An 18,433-nucleotide genomic window follows, 5' to 3' on the forward strand; every position below is an offset into this window, starting at 1 on the left:
CAAGTGGCCCGGGAGCTGAGCTGTATCTTGGAGGAGGGGGTGAGGTAAACTCTTGGCTTATGGCATCTTAGGTGCTGTCTGAATTCTTTATGCAGAATGGGTTTGACTCCAGGGTGGAACAGAAAGCTGCTGAGTTTGTTTGTCAGAGAGTGTCATAGCCTAGGAATGGGCTATTCAGATTTCTCTGTGTGAGTGTGTGTGTGTGTGTGTGTGTGTTGTGTGTGTGTGTGTGTGTGTGTCTAGTGGACAGACATATCTTCTGGGCCAGGGGCTGAGTAAGTGATGGAGAGCCTCTTGTTGGCATCTTACTGACCCTGGGACAATAAGCACAGAATATTATTCTTCCTTTTTCCTGTATTTTTTTTCATTAAAAAAAATTGAAGTATAACTGATTAAAAACGATGGTTAGATACCACGAAGTGGGTGGCAATGCCTTAACTGTATGCGTGTTGTCAGGCCCGAGGGCCTCCTCCGTCCTTGTGGGAGGTGGGGGAGTGCTAGCCTTCTCTCCTTTCATACAACACCAGAATATCATTCTTGAGAGAATTCTGTGGCAGATCAGCAGAGAAAGTGTGCAACACAGGCAGTTTGGCACTTCCAGAATATGATCTCAGTGACTTTTCATTTGGCATTAAGGCCTTTTAGGATTTCATCCAAACTTCTCTCTCATGTTTCTCCAACTGGAATCTTTTCCCTGGTACTTGACTAAGCCTTACTAACTTCCACCTCCTTGCCTTTGCATGTAAGATTCCCTTTGGCTAAATCCTATCCAAGAACAGCTCAAACCTCACCTCCTCCACGAAGCCTTCCTGATTTCCTCCAGCCTACAGGGATCTTTCTCTCCTCCTGAGACTTCTTCAGAGGTTTTAAAGTTGCTTTCACTATTTGGTTAAACCATAGCTTTTCCAAAGAGAGCTATTTCAGAGATGCCACCACAATAGGCAGGCACAGAGTGGGTGTCTGACCAATATCTGGTGAGTGGAAATGTATGCAATTCTAAAGATCAAGTAATCAGTGTTTAAAAGAGAAGAAGGAAGAAAAGTGAGGCAGGTGGAAGTGTGTGTGATAAATGATTAATGAGCCCCCTAAGAGATTGCTTTAGGAACAAGACAGAGCCGCACAACCACTGGGAAGCAGATGTGAAACTGGTGCTTAGGAGAAGGGAGGCTGCCCTTAATTAATGAGTAGATGGAAAAAGAAAAGACAGAGGTGAGAGAGGCTGAGATGGGGAGCAGGCTGAGAAAGCTTAGTGTGAAGATACTGAGTGATGCTGGCAATGTGGAAATGTTACATTTAGCCATGAATAATAGATGGCAGCTCTAGCGGAAAATGCAGGGCTGGTTCTTTAGGAAAGGAAGAATGGGGTCTGTAAAATGATAAAGAAGTTAACTGTGGATAGCTGTATTAGAAGATACAATGTCAGTTTGTTTACTACTCTGTCTGTTGTCCGTGCCCATGAATGCGTTTGCACTGGAGAGTGCTGGAGCTCTCAACAGCCCGAGGTGCTGTTTACGTGTTCCACGTGCTCTCATGCTGAAGTGTGGGGTATCAGTGAAACACAGGCTGTGGGGATAGGCAGCCTGGGTTTAAATCTTGGCTCGATTACTTACCATTTATAGTCCCTTAGGAATGTGACCGAACCTCCCTGTGCGTCTGTTTTTCTCATCTGCAAAATAGGGTTGTTAATAGTACCTTCCTTACAGTGCTGTGTGAATTAAATGAGGTGTGATGTACGTAAAGCATTCAGGAGCATCTAGCATGTCCTAGGAGCCAATATAGTGTTGGGATTACCATCGGTTGTCAGTGTCTTCAGGGCTTTGAGGATGGTCTTGACGGAAGAGCTAGTGTTCTTTTCTGACAGAGGCAGTGACAAGTCGTGGGCCAATGTGTACTTCTCTGGACTCCAAGGCCTGGAAAGCCCTGATAAAAACTGGGAAAAATGTTTGCAAGGTTAACAAGTGAATACCAGAAACCTCTTCCTGGATTTGTGAGTTGGAGGGCCTGGGGCTGGCTGTGTGACTGTCAGTCACCATGTGTCACTGGCGGGATGGGTGCCTGCACATGGGGGCAGGAGGAAAGGTAGAGAGTGGCAGCTGGTCTCCAGACAGGACCCTCAAGGGATGCCATCAGGGCTTGATGCGGTGGATTCTCTGGGCCCAAGACAGTTGTGTCTCAGGGGACTGCAGATCCCTGACCAGCCCAGGGTGTGGCGGGTGTTTGGTGGAGGAGTGGGGAGAGCGGTCGGGCCTCCTCTGCGGTTTTATGTCAGACCTTGTTCACAGTGGGCCTTGTCTTCCCACCACTTATGTGATTTCAGGAAGCCACTTAACCCCTCTGAACCTTGGAACACGGGAGGAATAAATAAGATAGTGCATACAGAGAGTCTGGTGCACGGTGAAACTGAAAATTGTTCATTCCCTTTTCCTTGGTTTCATCATCTGTAAAATGTAAATAGTAAAAAAAAAAAATCTTGTGAGGCTTTTGTAATAATTACAGATAACAGTTGTTCATTATTCAACAAAATTTTTTTTAATGTTGACTACATGTCAGGCACCGCCTTAAGGGCTCAGGGCAGACCAGAGAATAAAATAGCAAAGATACTTGCCCTTTTGCAGTTTAAGTTTTAGCAAGGGAACATAGTCAGTGAACATAAATGCATAAAGTTTCTAGTGTGGTAAAAGATGTTAAGTGCTGTGGAAGAAGAGAAAAACACCAGTAGGATAAGGAAGCCTACGAATGCTGGGGTGGGGGGCAGTGTGCCTATGACGTCAGATGGCCAAGACAGGCCTCGTGGACAAGGTGGTATTTGAGCAAAGACTTAAAGAAGATGAGGAACTTAGTCATGATGGTATTTAGGGGAAGAGCATTCCCTGCAGAGGAAACAACAGTGCACGTGCTGTGGGGGTGTGCCAGCCATGTCCCAGGACCGGTGCGGAGGCCATTGTGGTGGAACAGAGTGAAGGGGAGAGAGGGCGTGAAGTCAGGGAGTAACAGGTACACGAGGCTGCATCGGGCTTTGCTGGCCATCGGGAGGGCTTTGGTTTTTACTCTAAGTGAAATGAGGACATACTGCAGGATGCTGAGCAGAGAGGAATGAGGTGAGCTGCCTATTTAAGAGAATCACACTGCATACTGGCTATTGTGTCCAAAATTGACTGCAGAGAGGCACTGGTGGAGAGAAGGAGAGCACTTAGAAGGCTCCAGCTATGTCCAGGTGAGAGAGAATGGTGGCTTGAACCAAGATGGTAGCAGTGCTTGGTGAGAAGCAGCAACTGGATCTTATATTCCGGAAGATAGAGTCAATAGGATTCACTGATGATTGGATGTGAAGAATAGGAGAAAGATAGGAGTCAAAGACAGTCTGAGTAAGCAGGAGGATGGAACTGCCATCAATTCAGAAGAATGTGGAACAAGTTTGCATGGGAAAGATTTAAGAGTTCACATTTGATCACGTTGAATTTGAGCCATGTAGCAATATGGAGCTCCCTGGAGACCCTGACCAGAGCCATGAGAAATGTTTGATTAAAGATGGTGTAAGAAAGGGTGGGCGGAGAGGAACTGAGACAATCAACATAGACAGCTCTTTTGAAGAGTTTGCTGCAGAGGGGAGCAAGGAAATAGGGTAACAGCTGGTGAAGGAAGTGTTTTCACTAAGATGAAAGAAATAACAGTATGTGTGTCTGTGGATGGGACTTGTCTGACAGAGAGTGAAAACTGATGATATGGAAGAGAGAATTAATTACTGGAGCATTGTCCTTGAGTAGGAGAGAGAGACAAGAGCTTGGGTCAAGGAGTGGTGGACATTAGATCAAGGCAGGTTGGGTTCATCGAATAATCAGGAAGACAAACTATGTGATAAGTGGGCAGATGTCGTTGTGGGATTTTGTGGAGTTGTCTTCTGATCATTCTCTTTTCCTCCGTGAAGTGGGAAGCCAGGTCATCACGTGGGCTGGTTAGATGGTATACATTTTTAAAAACTGTGGCTTTGATACCTGTGATGACTTTGACGGTGGAGGGTAACTGTGGCTGCAGTTAAGTCACCTTCCTCACAATTCCTTTTGCCTTTAGTCAAAAGGTAGAACTCAGGTTCTAACAACTTGTTCATATAGTGGAGCAGCTGCAAAGTCAAGGTACTTCTTTGTGAATTAACAACAAAACGAAGATGCATTTAACCCAAAATAAACAGTTTATGCTAAAGCAGGCAAAATCTCCTACCAAGTTCATATATAGACAAGAGGTAGCCAGTTTCAAGAAAAAAAATTTACAGGAGAGACAGCTTAATATGGAGGAAATTCTTTCCATTAACTTTCTTCTTCTGGGAATTGGGAGAAGACTGGGGTCCATTTCAGGAGTAGGACATATCTCGTCAGCCTGAAGGTACCTGATTGGGAAATCTCTGTAGTCAACCTAGCGAATGACTGGCTGAGGTTTTAGGGTAGTTCAGAGCCCTGAAGATAGTCAGGCTTTCTGTCCCGGGTGAGGGGATTATAGAGCTGACGGAACAGACCACTGCTCGGTGCGGGGACCTGCTGGAGTTCTCAGCAGGGCCTCCCAAGCTCCCAGCGGGCCTTATATTACCTGCTCCCCTCCCCTTATTGGATCTCACTGGAACAGACAGTGGTTAGTGCCCTGCCCTGGACCACTCAGCAGCCCCACCTCCGGCCAGGCCAGGTGACTTGGTCTCCCCTTGAGCCTGCTAGGAAGGCTCTAGGATGAGGGAGGGCAGAAAGAGAAGCTTCTGAATGGGCCACACGGGTGGTGCTCAGACTCCAGCTTCAGGACCCAGCACCCCTCCTGCTGCCTTCTCCTCGTCCTCCCTTTCCCCAGCCTGGCTCCTTGGCCCCGGGAGCTCCAGGTGCAGGCCTGAATGTGAGGTCGCACTTGCTTCTCTTGTCCTGCAGGCGGTTCCCATGGGCACTGTCCTGGTTCTCAAAAAGCCCTCGTCCCATTGGCTGGGGCAGAAAGTAGCCTTGGAGATCCTGGATGCTCTCCTAGCAACCATGCCAGAGCTGGTGGCCACCTCATTTTTGCAGAGACAGATGCTTCTGTAAGAGGAACAAATCAATTAGCCAGCCCGATGCTAATGCCCCAATGTCGCCTATCAAGCTGGTACTTGGCTCAGAGAAGCTGCGTCTTCCTCCCATCCCTGCTCTGGCACTCAGTTTTCCATCGTTGCATCAACCTCCGGCTTCTGGAGGACCCCACGGGCCACAGGATTCCTGCAGTGGGCTGGCTTTCGACCTCTGTCTATTCTGAGGTCACTTGTAAAATGAAACTGCTGCTCTCTCAACATCTGTGAAGACCGCAGGCTCTGCCCAGATGCTTCGGCTGAGGGGAGTGCAACTTAATTCTCATGTCTCATGCTGCCTTCGGAGTGTGAGGAACAGCTCTTCTTTTCCTCCCCATTTCCTGAAAAACAGGAAAAAGGTGTGCTAAAACTTTAGGTTAGATCATAACAGTAACACTTTCCTCCAAAGCTTTACAGCTTAGAAGGTGCTTACTCACTCTTCATCTTGTTTAATCCTCTTAAGTCCTTTGGCGGCAAGCGTATTATCTCCATTCTACAGATGAGAAAACTGAGGCCCAGAGGGGTCACTGACTTGCTGACATTAAGTGGGTCAATGACAAAGCCAGGGATAGAGGAAGGAGAAGGAGGACCAGAAAGGGCGATTCAAGGCAAAGGTAAACTCCGGAGGAAACCCTCCGGGCAGCACGAGCCGGGCAGTGCGGAGGGTGCTTCCTCTCCACGGGTGTTGCTGAAAGAGCCTGGGGTTCCTGGAGCATCAGCATCTCACCCAGCCTGGGGCACCTTTCACTGTGGTGACTTTCCATTCTGTCTCATTTTCAGGAAAGATGTCTTAGCAGCTGGACCGCTGGACCTACTCGAGTATCATTATCTAGCGTCCAGGGGCTTTCATTTCGTTAGGTACAACCAAGCACCTCTTTGAAATCCGTGGCCGCATCCCTACAAATCAGCCTTTCAGCTTGATCAAAGCGCTAAAAGCAACAGAGGGCCAATGAGAGACAGAAGTCCCTTCCTCCCTTCCAGGTGGTCCTGCTGTGCAGAATGTCACTTCAGAAATTCTTTCTACACCAAGAGGACGTAAATGTTAGGAGACTCCCCTGCAGATTCTAGGTGAACCATGATCCTTTGGTGAGCCCCCTCACCCCGCTCCCCAAATCCCTTAAAGATTTGCCCTCGTGCTGTGACCTTTCTGCCCTTCTTCTGAAGTTGTGGGAGCTGACTTTTCCAGAAATAACCTGAATCAAAAAGTCATGGCTTGCAGGAAAGTTACAATTAGCTTTTCACTGGGAAGAGAGCTCAAGGAGATTTCTTTTTAAAGGAAAAAAGGTGGAAAAAGAAAAAGGAAGCAACTGAAAAATCCTGTGGTCTTCTGAGTCAGTTGAGAAAACACTGAATTATTTTTGTGGAGAGCTCTTCTAACAGAAGACACACTGATTCCTGGCTTCTCTTCATTGTTTTTATTGCTGGTTACATCCTCTTTTTCTTGGTTGTCAGCATCAGGTAGAGGTGAATGAATTACTCTTTCTCAGGGTTCATTGATTTCTGTGTTGACACACATCGATTTCGGCTCAGAGTAAGAAAGAAAGATCATCCTAATAGAGCTGTCTCAACTTGGAAGAGTTGCCTTGGGGGCAGTGAGATCCTTGTCAATAGAGGTGTTCAAACATAAGCGGAGTGACTGTGCAGGGAACATTTAGAGCTGACTCAGGCAATGACTTGGAGGACGGCTTGGGCGATCCTTAATGTCCTCTGTCTCATGTGTAGCATTCACCACATTAGGTAGTGCCTGCATGTCTCTCAGGACAATGTTTCCCACGTGGTATTATGCTAGAGGAATCTCACTGATGAGGAATTTACCATTAAAAACAGGAACCATGTAAAGCAACAGTCAGATACCACTACATGCCTATTAGAATAGCCAAAACCCAGAACACCGGCAACACCAAACGCTGGTGAAGATGTGGGGCCACAGGAGCTCTCAGTCATTGCTAGTGGCAATACAGAATTGGTGCAGCCATTTTGGAAGACAGCTTGGCAGTTTCTTGCAAAACTAAACATATTATTACTATATGACCCAACAGTCATGCTCAGTGGTATTTACCCGAAGGAGCTGAAGACTTATGTCCATGTAAAGACTGGCACACAGAAGTTTCTAGCAGCTTTATTCATAATTGCCAAAACTTGGAAGCAAGATGACCTACAGTAGGTGAATGGTTAAACTGGTACATCAGACAATGGAAAATTATTCAGTGTTAAAAAGAAAGGAGCTTTCAAGCCATGAAAAGAAATGGAGGAACCTTAAATGCATGTTACCAAGTGAAAGAAGCCAATTTGAAAAAGGCTGCATACAATATGATTCCAACTATTTGGCATTCTGGCAAAGGCAAAACTATGGCGACATTAAAAGAGTCTGTGGTTACCAGGGGTCAGAGGGGCAGGGAGGGATGAACGGGGCAGGAGGATTTCTAAGGCAGTGAGAACATTCTGTATGGTGCTCAATGGTGGCTGCGTATCATTATACATTTGTTCCAACTTACACAATCTAGGACAACTAGAGTAAACTCGAATGTAACTCTAGACTTTGGGTGATAATGAAGTGTCAGTGTAGTAACAAATGTACCGCTGTGGTGGGGGATGCTGACAATCCGGGAGGCTATGCTTGTGTAGGAGTGGGAGGTACATGGGAACTCTCTGTGCCTTCATCTCAATTTTGCTTTGCACCTAAAACTGCTCTAAAAATTAAAGTCTTAAAAAAAAAAAACTGAAGAAAAAGGTAAAAATAGAATTAGCACATCAACTCATGATTTTAATGGATATCATTGCCTAGTATGAAGCTAAGGCAGTCAGTGCCATGGTAACCCACGTTACGGTTGCACAGATTACAGGTGGGGTCCTAAGACATGACCTTGAACATTTAGAACCTTCATTGCTGAAGTTTAGCCCTAACTGTTCCAAAGGATGAATAGTACGGATGATTCAGATAAATAATATGAAATGGTAGTTAACAGTATTTCTATGCTTTATCTCAGTGGTCTTTTCAGTGGTACATTGTGAAGCAGATTGGAATTTGCCTAGCCACAAAACTCAGAAATATATATATATTATATATAATAATATATATATATAGTTTCCATTATTTTCAGAACCCTGTTTGGTTTCTGAGTCCCCAGCCACTGAATGGAAAACAACTTGATCTTTTCAAATTCATGTTTTTCCTTGGTTCTACTCAGAGATTTTCCAGTTAACTCATGATGTATCATTCTTTTGATTAAATATTACAGTTTACTAATAGTCTGTCTCCTGCCCCTTCTCTCCTGGAGCTTATATGGCCTGACATTGGGGTGGGGTATCTGGCGGTGACTGGAGGGTGTCACTGACCCCCGGCAAGTAGCTGTTGGTGTCACTACATCAGCTGCTGGAGCCTCTGTGTGCCCTGCTGCCAGGACTTTAATGTCCTGTCTCTTCCTTGCCCAAACCTCATGGCCCCTTCGGGACAGTGGCAAGATGCCCCCACTCCTCTCTGTGGGTAAGAGTGTGTGGTGAAGACAGGACATCTTCAGAGATTCTCCTGCACCACTCAGAGGGCACAGGAGCTTTAGGGGGGGCCATGGTGGTCTCAGGCCCTGACCTCTGTCTCTCCTCAGTCCTGCCCTGCCCCCACTTTTCCAGCAGGAGGCATGTTGACATCCTGCTGCTCAAGGCACTTCACATGACCATCTCTACACAGGGTTCCAGAGATGAGGCAGGCAGGCTCATTGTATTATGCTATAATGGCTTCCAACAATTATAATCTCTCAGTCTCTTTCCCTGCTCCCTGTAGTCTCTTCTCAGCAACAGCCGAGTATGATTGTGTCATGACTCTGCCATGCCCTCCAGTGGCCTCCCATTTGACTCAGAGCAAAAGGCAGATGCCCCCCCACTGTGGGCCCTCCACATCACCTCTCTGATCTCTTGCCACTCCTGTTCCAGCCCCACTGGTCTCCTTCCTGCTCCTGGAATGCGCCAGGCACGCTCCCTCATTGGGGCCTTCGCACTGCCTTTTCTGTCTTCCTGGCGACCTGAACTGCTCCCTCCTTATTTCCCTTCAAGTTTGCTTAAATGTCACCTTCTCAATCAGGGCTACCCAGACCAGGCTATTTATACTGTCACCCATCCCACTCTCTCACCACCACCCCCAACACCCTGTGGCTGACTCTTGCCTCATGTACAATCCTCAGCTTAAAGAAGTATCTCGTCCTCCAAGCAGCCTCCCTGACTCCCCGGCGCCTTCTGTGGATTCCCTAGGCTTTTATCCCCCCCATCTGAGCACTTATCTCAGTGTCATGTCAGAATCTGTTTACTGGTCTGTTTTCAGTCCTGATGCCTAGCCCAGTGCTTGGCTTGGCCTCTGATAGGTGTTCGTTATAATGTGTGGAAGAAATAAATGATTGGATGAATGTGTGAATGACTCCGTTCATTAAAAAAGAAAAAAAAAAGATTGTTGACATTAGCTAGAAGGCTTGTAAAGCCTTCAGTATGGGGCCTGGCTCAAAATGAGGCAATTTATATTTATAATTTACATGCTAAGGGAGGGCTTCTTGCCACAGAACTTCCATATTGTGTATAATTCAACTCGTCCCAGTGCAAATGGCACTGATTTTTATAGAGGAGACATCAGACTGAAATGTTTGGAAAATGTGTGTTGGATGGAAGGGGTTGTCCTCCGTTTCTACCGCATCAAGTTTTCCTTACACAGGACGAGCAGAGGCCCCTCTTCTAGTCTCAGCTCCCGTGATCACCACCTGGCTGGCAAGCAGCCTAGCTGCCCTGAACTGGCACCTGAGAATGCGCTAATGTAGTTAAGTGATTTTCAGTTTACCTCTAAGGGCCTGGGGCTGGGAGAACTTAAGTTTAAGGTGGAAAAACGAGGTAGAAGAAAGGCAGGATGGACCATCTTGGAGCATGTGTGTGATGCCTACATGATTCAGCCTTTCTGGTTGCTTCCCAATCTCAGATAGTTATATATTTTCCAATATAGGTAACTATATGGGACATTTCTTATATATAATTTTGCAAATCAGAAAAGAAAAAAAATCTTTTTTTTTTTTTAGGCCAGTTTTAATTTTTAGATGAAAGAGTAAGGTTACCATACATGAAGAAGTTTTTTGGGGGAAGATTATGGTGAAGACAGTCAAGAATTTGGCAACAGTCAGAGTATAAGGACCCTGGCAGCTGGAGGGTTGGGGGTACAAGGTGGCAAGAGAGAGCCCAGGGACCAGGAAAGGAGGTGGGAAGAGCTGGAGGCTCGTTTTTTGCCTTGTTTCATCCCAGAGCAGAGTTACTGCTTGATTTTTGTCAGGTGAGGAGAAGACCACAAGGCATGACTCCCTCCCTCTTTTTCACCCCTCTGGGGAGTCCCAAAAGTCTGCTCTGTGATGGTGCTGCATCTAAACAAGGGGTGCTTGTTTAGAAAGTGCCCCTGCCCTGGGCTCTGCTGCTTCGGCACTGTGCTGGGTGAAGACATCGAGCCAGACCTGGGGGAGGGGCCGGCTAGAATCCGGCACAAACGTGCAGGAACTTATTACTCATTACACACACGTGTACATGCTGGCCCTGAAACATGCAGATGGTCTTGGATCCAAGGGACAGGACCATTTGAGGGCCCACACACTTTCAAAGCACAGCTTTCCAGAGAGAGGCTGGGTGAGGAATTAGATATTGAATTCCAGGTTCAGTGTTTACTAACGATGTGACCTTGGGTGAATTTCCATTTTTAAATGAGAATAGTAATAATACTTATCTTATGGGGGGGTTAATAAACATGAATTTATGGCCATGAATAAGTGTTCAGTAAGTGAAAGTTCTTGTAATGACAACATTATTGTTGTTGTATTATTGCCATTCTCAGAGCCCAGTGCAACGCAGGACATTTGGAGTCAGACGTGAGTTAGAAGCTGTACACTTAAAGACTGTGTGACTCTAACCTTGGGGTATTACTTAACCCTTTGAAGTCTCAGTTTTCTCATTTGTAAAACCTAGTTAATAATAACAGTTGCTTCATAAAATTTTTTTCAAGAATCTAAATGAAAGCTTGAAGGCTCTATTGTATGAATGGCCCTTAATTACAGTATCCAGCATTTAAAAAAAATTCAATGAATATTAACCATTGTATTTATTGATAATGATAATGAGGATGGTGGTGGTGTCTGCTAAGACCACCACATCTTTTTATACTATATTTCATTGCAACAAGTCCTTTTCCATATAATTCAATTATAATGTTCCCTTCTCCACCTGAAACTTACTGCTTGCTCAATTGAATTCAACTTTATTCAGTTAAGTTGAGTCATTTCCCCACCCTAGAATCCCACTCTCAAGAATTTTATGCAAGATTGAAGTCCCAGTGTCTATGTGTAAAAGAAGAACTACAACCAAAAAACATACAGAGATGTGTGAGGTGACTTCCCCCGTGCCGTGACCAAAATAAGTCCATGGTCTTGTAGGCTTGTAGGGTAGTTAAGTCTTGTCATTGTGCCGGTGGGTATGGGGGCTTCTGCAGTTAGTATGCTTTGGGATGCAAGTGACAGAAAATCTAACTCAAATGAATGGGCTTCAGCTACCAGGAGCCATATTGTCTCATACTGCTGGTGGTCTAGAGGTGGGATGGCTCCCAGGCAGACAGACTCTGGTGACTCCATTCTTGTGGGCTGCCTCCTCCACGTGGCGGCTTCGTCCTCTGGATGACAGTGAGGTGGTGGCAGCAGCTCCGTGGTCCACATCTGTGCAAGGCACTGTCCAGGGGCAGTTCCTTTAAAAGCCTTCCTTAAAGGCTGGGAGAATTTTCCCCACAACCCCAGTAAGCTTTACCTCTTACTTCATTGGCCCTGAATGGGTCATGTGCCTGTCCCTTAACTAATCTCTGGCAAAGGGTTAGGTTACCTGAACTTGCTCTAGTCAAGCTAGAACCCGCCCTGGTGCTGGAGCCCACTGCCCGGACTAGATAGAGACTGCATGAGGGCAGGGCATGGAAGCATCTGGAAGACGTAACTGTAATGCCTACTCCACTTTTTCTTTTCAACTTGTTGTCGATGTGCAGGCACTTTTCAGTTTGGCTGTAATTGTTGGTCTAATCTCACAAGTGTCATAGTGCACATCTCCAGGGGACACCAGTCTGAGTTGCACACCTGGAATTGCCAACACTGTGCACCGTGTGTACGTACTGAGTGTAAAATATTCAGGTCATATTATCCCTGGAAATGCAAATTTTGTTCCCAATGAATTCTTTGGCTTAAAAAACAGGTTAATTATAATACCATTATTGGTAATTATGTAGTAGAATACACCATAAATGACCAGAAAGAAAAAGTGTAAATGAGCAGTCAGAGAGCACAGAGATGAAGGTGGGATGAAGGAAAGAGTCTAAAGGCTCTCAGAGACCAAAATAGCTTGGAAGATGTAGGTATGTCCTTCCATTTCCATCAGTGCCTGAGTATCCAGCTTGTAAGCTGTGACTTTCCCACCTGCTGGGAGGCTTCTCTGTAACTTCCCACGTATCTGATCACAGTGAGAGGGTAGATGGACAAAGGCTGGGTTGTGAGACCTGTCTGACATCTGGACCTGACCCACAGGAGGGGCCAGCACTGGTAGACAGATGGGATGGAGCTTAGCATCTGGAAGAGATGGTCACCACCGCAGGGGTGCACAGCTGGCCAAAATGCAAGGCCCTTGAGGGCTGTGGGCTTGTCCCTTTTCCTGGGGCCACCTGGTGGAGGCCTCGAATGCCAGGGTCGTGGCTCTGCACTGGATTCACTAGGTGGAGATTCAGACCAGCTCTCCCAGTGCAAACCACGCTCCATGCTCAGAGTGCAGAGTGAGGGGCTGCTCCAGGGCCAGTGCCTCTGAAAGCCTGCACTGGGATCGGGATCCTGCTCAGAGATGAGATACCGTTTGGCAGCACACTTGGTGCCGTCTCCCACCCATCACTTGACTGCAGCAGTAACTCACTCCTCTTTCAAAGACAGCTTCCGGGGAAATCAGTTCAAGTCATCTTGGTCTGCGTGGGGAAGGAGGGATGTTATCAGGCACTAGTTGGAGATCCCTGGTGTTCCTGGCATTGACACTTGAGAAGTATTTGATGGAAACAAAGCTATCGGAGGAGTTTTTGCAGCACTGGGGATTCAGTTTTCTGAGCTTGATGCTGCAGTGGTTTGAAAGGATGCCTTTCAGAGAATATATGCAGTCTCCTGAAGTTAGTCTGCCAGCCCTTCTCTGTCCCAGGCCAGACAACTCTGTTTCTGCAAGTCCAGGTGGTGATGATGGTTGTTTTCTTTCCAGCTGTCACCAATCCTGACTCCTTCGAGAGACTGTCCAAAGAACAGTATTCTGTCCTCAGATTTCTACTTGCCCTAAGGTCTTTGGAAAAATTACACATTCCTTTTTAGCTTTGCCTGTCTGTCTGTTCAAGTCTGGGTGCTTTAGGGAAGTAGAAAGAGTAACAGAAGTAACAAATTCTGGAAAATCTCCAAATGCTCAAGGAATTTCAGGATACTCTTGTAGAAGTAACCTTTGGTCTATATTAAAAAGCAGTTGCGTTTAAAAAAAGTGTCTAGTCTGGGCCTAACTGCTTGAGTTTCTTTCTGGATTCTGTTGTGGTACCATAAAGAGTTTCCAGTGCCTTTATCACTCCCCAACATGTAGCAGGTGCTCCATAAATGTTTGTTGAATGACTCTATGGTGATTTCTGGCAGAGTGGTGTATTAAGTAAGTCTCTCCTCCCTTATGAAAGAGTCTTCCTTCCCTTCTCTAAGTCAGGCAGGTCCTGTGGAGATTGTCAGAAGCTTCTTAAAGCAGAATCATAAAGGTGAATATTTAAGCAGATTGGAAAATTTCAAGCAACAGCCCCTTAACACCACTCCTACCCAGTCAAATGTAGTTGTAAAGATTTCTGCAGAAGCCAGCTCTTGAAGAGGACAAATTTACCACAATAGCAAGATTATGGCATGGGAAATTGCACATTGCCTTCCTTTTCCTCTGCCTCCCTTCCCTCCTCGTTCCCCTCCCTTCATTCCCTCCTTTTATAAATGGTTATTGAATGCTTACAGGGCGGGGTGCTAGGGATGTGGTGCTGAATACGGCTGCTGTGGTCTCTGCCTGCTTGGAGCTTGAAGGCCAGTGTGTGTGTGAAGGGGCTGTCATTCCTCTAAGGACTGTCCAGCTGGATGTGTCTGTGGGGTGAGCCTACTGCGTAATTGGCGAGGACCCACCTACACTTTGCATTGTTGAGGTCTTGTTTTCCAAGTCATCAAGATCCTTTGGTGAATTGACTGTCACAACATGTAGGGTTTCCCCTTTTTCTTTTACATAAAATATGTCTGTTTATCTCTCTCTGTGCACGTTGTGATGTGGCTAATTTTCAGCAATTGATTACCACCCCACTGGACTGGCTGATGTTCCATGTATTTGATGGATTTGTGAGTGTCTGCATTTTGATTCACTTTTGTGGTTATACCCCAGTCCCAACAGTGGTAGTGTGATGCAGATTATGAGTGTTGGTTTTCTCCTCTTTTTCTTTGGCTCCCAGCTAGACTGCATTTCTGCTCTCCTTCGGTTAAGGTCGGGCAGGAGACTGAGTTCTAATGGAAGAGGTGGGGAAGTGATATGTATCATTCCCACATCTGGCCTTTAGACCTTTTGCAAGATCCCCCAAGTGCCTTGTCTTTTTCTTTGTCCCCAGGCTGGAGAGAAGACATCTAGCAGAGGACTTGGAGGCTCTAGGCTCAGGTGTTAACTGCCTGTTTTTGTAAATGAGGTTTTATTGAAACAGCGCCATTCATTTATCTGTGTATTGTCTATGGCTGCTTTTATACTACAAAGGCAGAGTTGAGCAGTTGCTACTGAGACTTCTGCCCTGCCAAGCCTAAAATATTTTCTTTTCAGCCCTTTAAGAAAAAAAAAAAAGCCATCCTTAGGAGATGACAGAGCACTGCATGAAAGAATCTGGGTCCCTGAATGACTGTGTGGAGCAGAGTCTCTCTTTCCCATCTTCTGGGCCAACTTGCATTATTGCTGCGACATGAGAGAAATAAATCTTTCTGTTTTGCGGTTGTTTACTGGCATTGTTTACTCTAACAAAATATGTCATTCACATGATAAAAATGATGGCTAACACTGACTGGGCATTTTTACACGTACTGTTCTACATGTTTCTGTATTCAGTTCTCAAAACAACCTTATGAGGTATCCACTCTTAATGACATTTTAAGGATGAGGAAATGAAGGACTATGTCATGTGCCCAGAGATACATCTGGTGAGAGGGGAGCTGGCTTCAGCTGCTGGCTCCTAACCTCTGTTTTGTCCTCCGTATTTACTTAATGCACATCTCCAAGTTCTTTCCCAGATGCTGTCTTATTTGATTCTCACCACACACTTCTGTAAGACAGCTTTTATTATCCATTCTAATATATTATATGATTACATAATATGCACTTATCATTATATATTGTATAATGTAATGTAAATTATAGAGTAATTATTATCATCATTGTTCAGGAGAGGAAACTGACCTGGAGAAGAGAAATGACCTGCCAAAGCTTGCTTGACTAAGAATTGCCAGAACTGTATCCCGAGCCCTGAGCTGCTGCTTTTTTTTTTTTTTAATTGAAGTATAGTCAGTTACAATGTATCAATTTCTAGTGTACAGCATAATGTTTCAGTCATACTTATACACAGATATATTCACTTTCATATTCTTTTTAATTAAAGGTTACTATAAGATATTGAATATAGTTCCCTGTGCTATGCAGAAGAAATTTGCCTTTTATCTATTTTTATATATAGTAGTTATTATTTACAAATCTCGGACTCCTAGTTAATCCTTTCCTACCCCCTTTCCCCCAGTAACCATAAGATTGTTTACTATGTCTGTGAGCCCTTTTGTTTTGTAGATGAGTTCATTAGTCTTTTTTTTTTGTCCCCAAGCCCTGAGCTTCTGACACCGGATCAAAGCTTTTTTGCCTCCTCTACCCCGACAGACGTCGTGATCATTCTACATTTGAAGCCATGTTTTTGCCTTGGGTCTTAATTTACATTCAAAACGCACTAGCCTGTCAAACTGCTGCTGGACATTAGCCCATCCTTGAATGTCACCATAACAACGCAGACATGTGGAGAGGAATATGGGATGGGCAAAAGCTGACGCCAGCCTGCGGGGGATGGAGTTTTGCAGGGAGTTGGGGTAGGTCAAGGAACTCATCCTGGATGTTTCTTGGCACCTTCATTTCATGGTGTAGCCTGAAAATGGGTGAAAGGGACACTGGCCTACCTACGGGGCCTTTAACATCCTAATGCATCTGGGGCATTACTTCTTACCAACTTAGCACCACCTCTCAGGACGAGACACTGCTTTCAGGACAGTGTTTCTCAAGACATGATTCCTGGGGGTGGAGGAGGTGCGGTGGTGCTTATTATATATGCAGATTCCTGAGCCCACCCAAGATCTGTTGCATGAGACTCTCTGGTGGGGTTGGGGGCATTCCAGGGATCTGCACTTTAAAACCAGCAATGTAGATGCTTCTGATGTACACTGAAGCTTGAGAACCACAGCCTAGCTGGTCATGGCAAATGAAATAATCCAGCTTTCACTCCTCTTCTGTGGTATGGGAGCAAGGTGGCTCAGATGAGAATCCCTAGATGAATACTTACTACTAGGCCAGGAATGTTCCTCTCTGAGCAGGTGGGTGAGGGGAGGAGCAGGGTCATTCCCTGCCTTCCCTTTTGCTGGGCAGGAAGCACATTGACTGTATCAGTTCTCTTCCCTAGAGCATCATTTTTAGAAAAGAACTGAGTGGTATCTCAGTTGTGTAGTATCTTATTTTAAAAAGTGTTTCCCTCTTGTGATTTTTCATTTCTGACAGTTGGGAATTGGGACCCTCCTGCCTTCTTCTAGGGCAGACAGAGGGCACAGGGCCAGCTCAGGGACACCTGTGTGCCCACTGCTCACCTTCCAGTACCCACCAGTCCCAGTTCTATCCACCGTCTCCCAACCTGTGCCACTTGCTGGTGTGCGCAATGGAGACCTTTTTTTTTTCTGAAATCAACTCTGTCAGGGTATAAAGGCAGTACATTCACAACAGCATGAGCTTTGCTGACTTCCTGGTGTACCCATTTCTCAGAATGTGGCTGGAAGAGGCACATGTTCTGGAAGAGTCAGAAAGTGAGGGGTAGGAGTGGGCTTGGCTTGAGCCCAAAGAGAGGAAGATGCATGTCTTCACCATGGCGGACTCACCTGCTGGGCCTCAGAGGCACTGATAGGCCAAGGGGATGCATGAGCCATTATTTCTAAAACAATCAAAAACAGATGAGTAAAATTCAAACTCCTGATAGGATATAAAGGGAAAGATGGTGCAAGGAGCATAACGTTCCTTTGTGCAGGGAGATCTCAACTTCGGCTCTGGAAGAGGGAGGGGAGAGGGTTTCAGAGGCAGGCAGAAGTGTGATCACTGGCTCAGGCATCTTTGGCAGTGCAGGGTGCTTGGGACAGGAGTGGAAAGGAGAGACCTTATCCTGCTACCCCATGTGGCCTGACAAGCCAGGGAGGAGTTTTTAATGGAGCTGTTGGGTTGCAGATGTGTCCTCTTCCTCCTCAGGGCCCCCAGTGCATTAGCCAGATGAAGCAACAAATAAGAAGAGAGTTGAGTGGAAAGCAAGAGTTAGAGAAATAAGACAGGTGCCCTTGGAGCTTTCATGAGCTCATTCTTGGGCCAGTATCTCAGAGCAGCCGGGCCTGTTTCCTTCTCCTGGGGACTGGGGGTGGGACCACGGGCAGCAGCTTTGCCCTCGGGAAGCTTCTCCCTGGGTGTGTCCACCCTTGATTCTGCTTTGTGGCTCACCGTACCTTCTTTTTTGCCTGTTGCTCTGTAGAACCTGCTCCCGTGGGCACAGACTGAGTGACAGTGACGGTGTCCAAGAGATGCAGTTGAAAGGGCAAAGTTTACAAAAGTGTATAAATAAAGTTTTATCAGAACACAGTCACACTCATTTACATATTGTCTAGCTGCTGGCATGCTACAACAGCAGGATTTGAGTAGTTGCAACAAAGACTGCATGGCCTGTGACATCTGAAATATTTACTCTCTGGTCCTTTACAGAAAAAGTGGGCCTGTCCGTCTGGACGTAGAGATCTTGCACTGGCAATAAACGCTTAGCCCTGAAGCGACTCTCTGGCCAGCGTGGTCACGTGACCCTGCTCAACCACGGGGGCCAGGAAGTGCGTCCTACTCTACACTTCCAGGAGGGGGACAACCAGAATAGTTGGCCAACAGTACCAGTGACCACCACAGCGTCCTACTGTGTGTTGAACTCAGTACTAGGTGCTGGGTATAGAAAGAGAAGACAAAACCCCTGAACTCAAGGTACTCAAGGAACACCAA

The 18,433-nt window shown here is 46.0% G+C and overlaps 1 non-coding gene across 1 annotated transcript; it reads right to left on the reverse strand.

The window, feature by feature from the left end:
- Positions 1-393: 393 nt before the first annotated feature.
- LOC123616865 (U6atac minor spliceosomal RNA) lies at positions 394-524 on the reverse strand. The gene has a single exon (XR_006724900.1). It is a non-coding gene; the product is annotated as a U6atac minor spliceosomal RNA (small nuclear RNA).
- Between the last annotated feature and the right edge of the window lie 17,909 nt (positions 525-18,433).

The sequence above is a fragment of the Camelus bactrianus genome, chromosome 21 (assembly GCF_048773025.1).
Source record: "Camelus bactrianus isolate YW-2024 breed Bactrian camel chromosome 21, ASM4877302v1, whole genome shotgun sequence".
Taxonomy (NCBI): Eukaryota; Metazoa; Chordata; class Mammalia; order Artiodactyla; family Camelidae; genus Camelus; species Camelus bactrianus.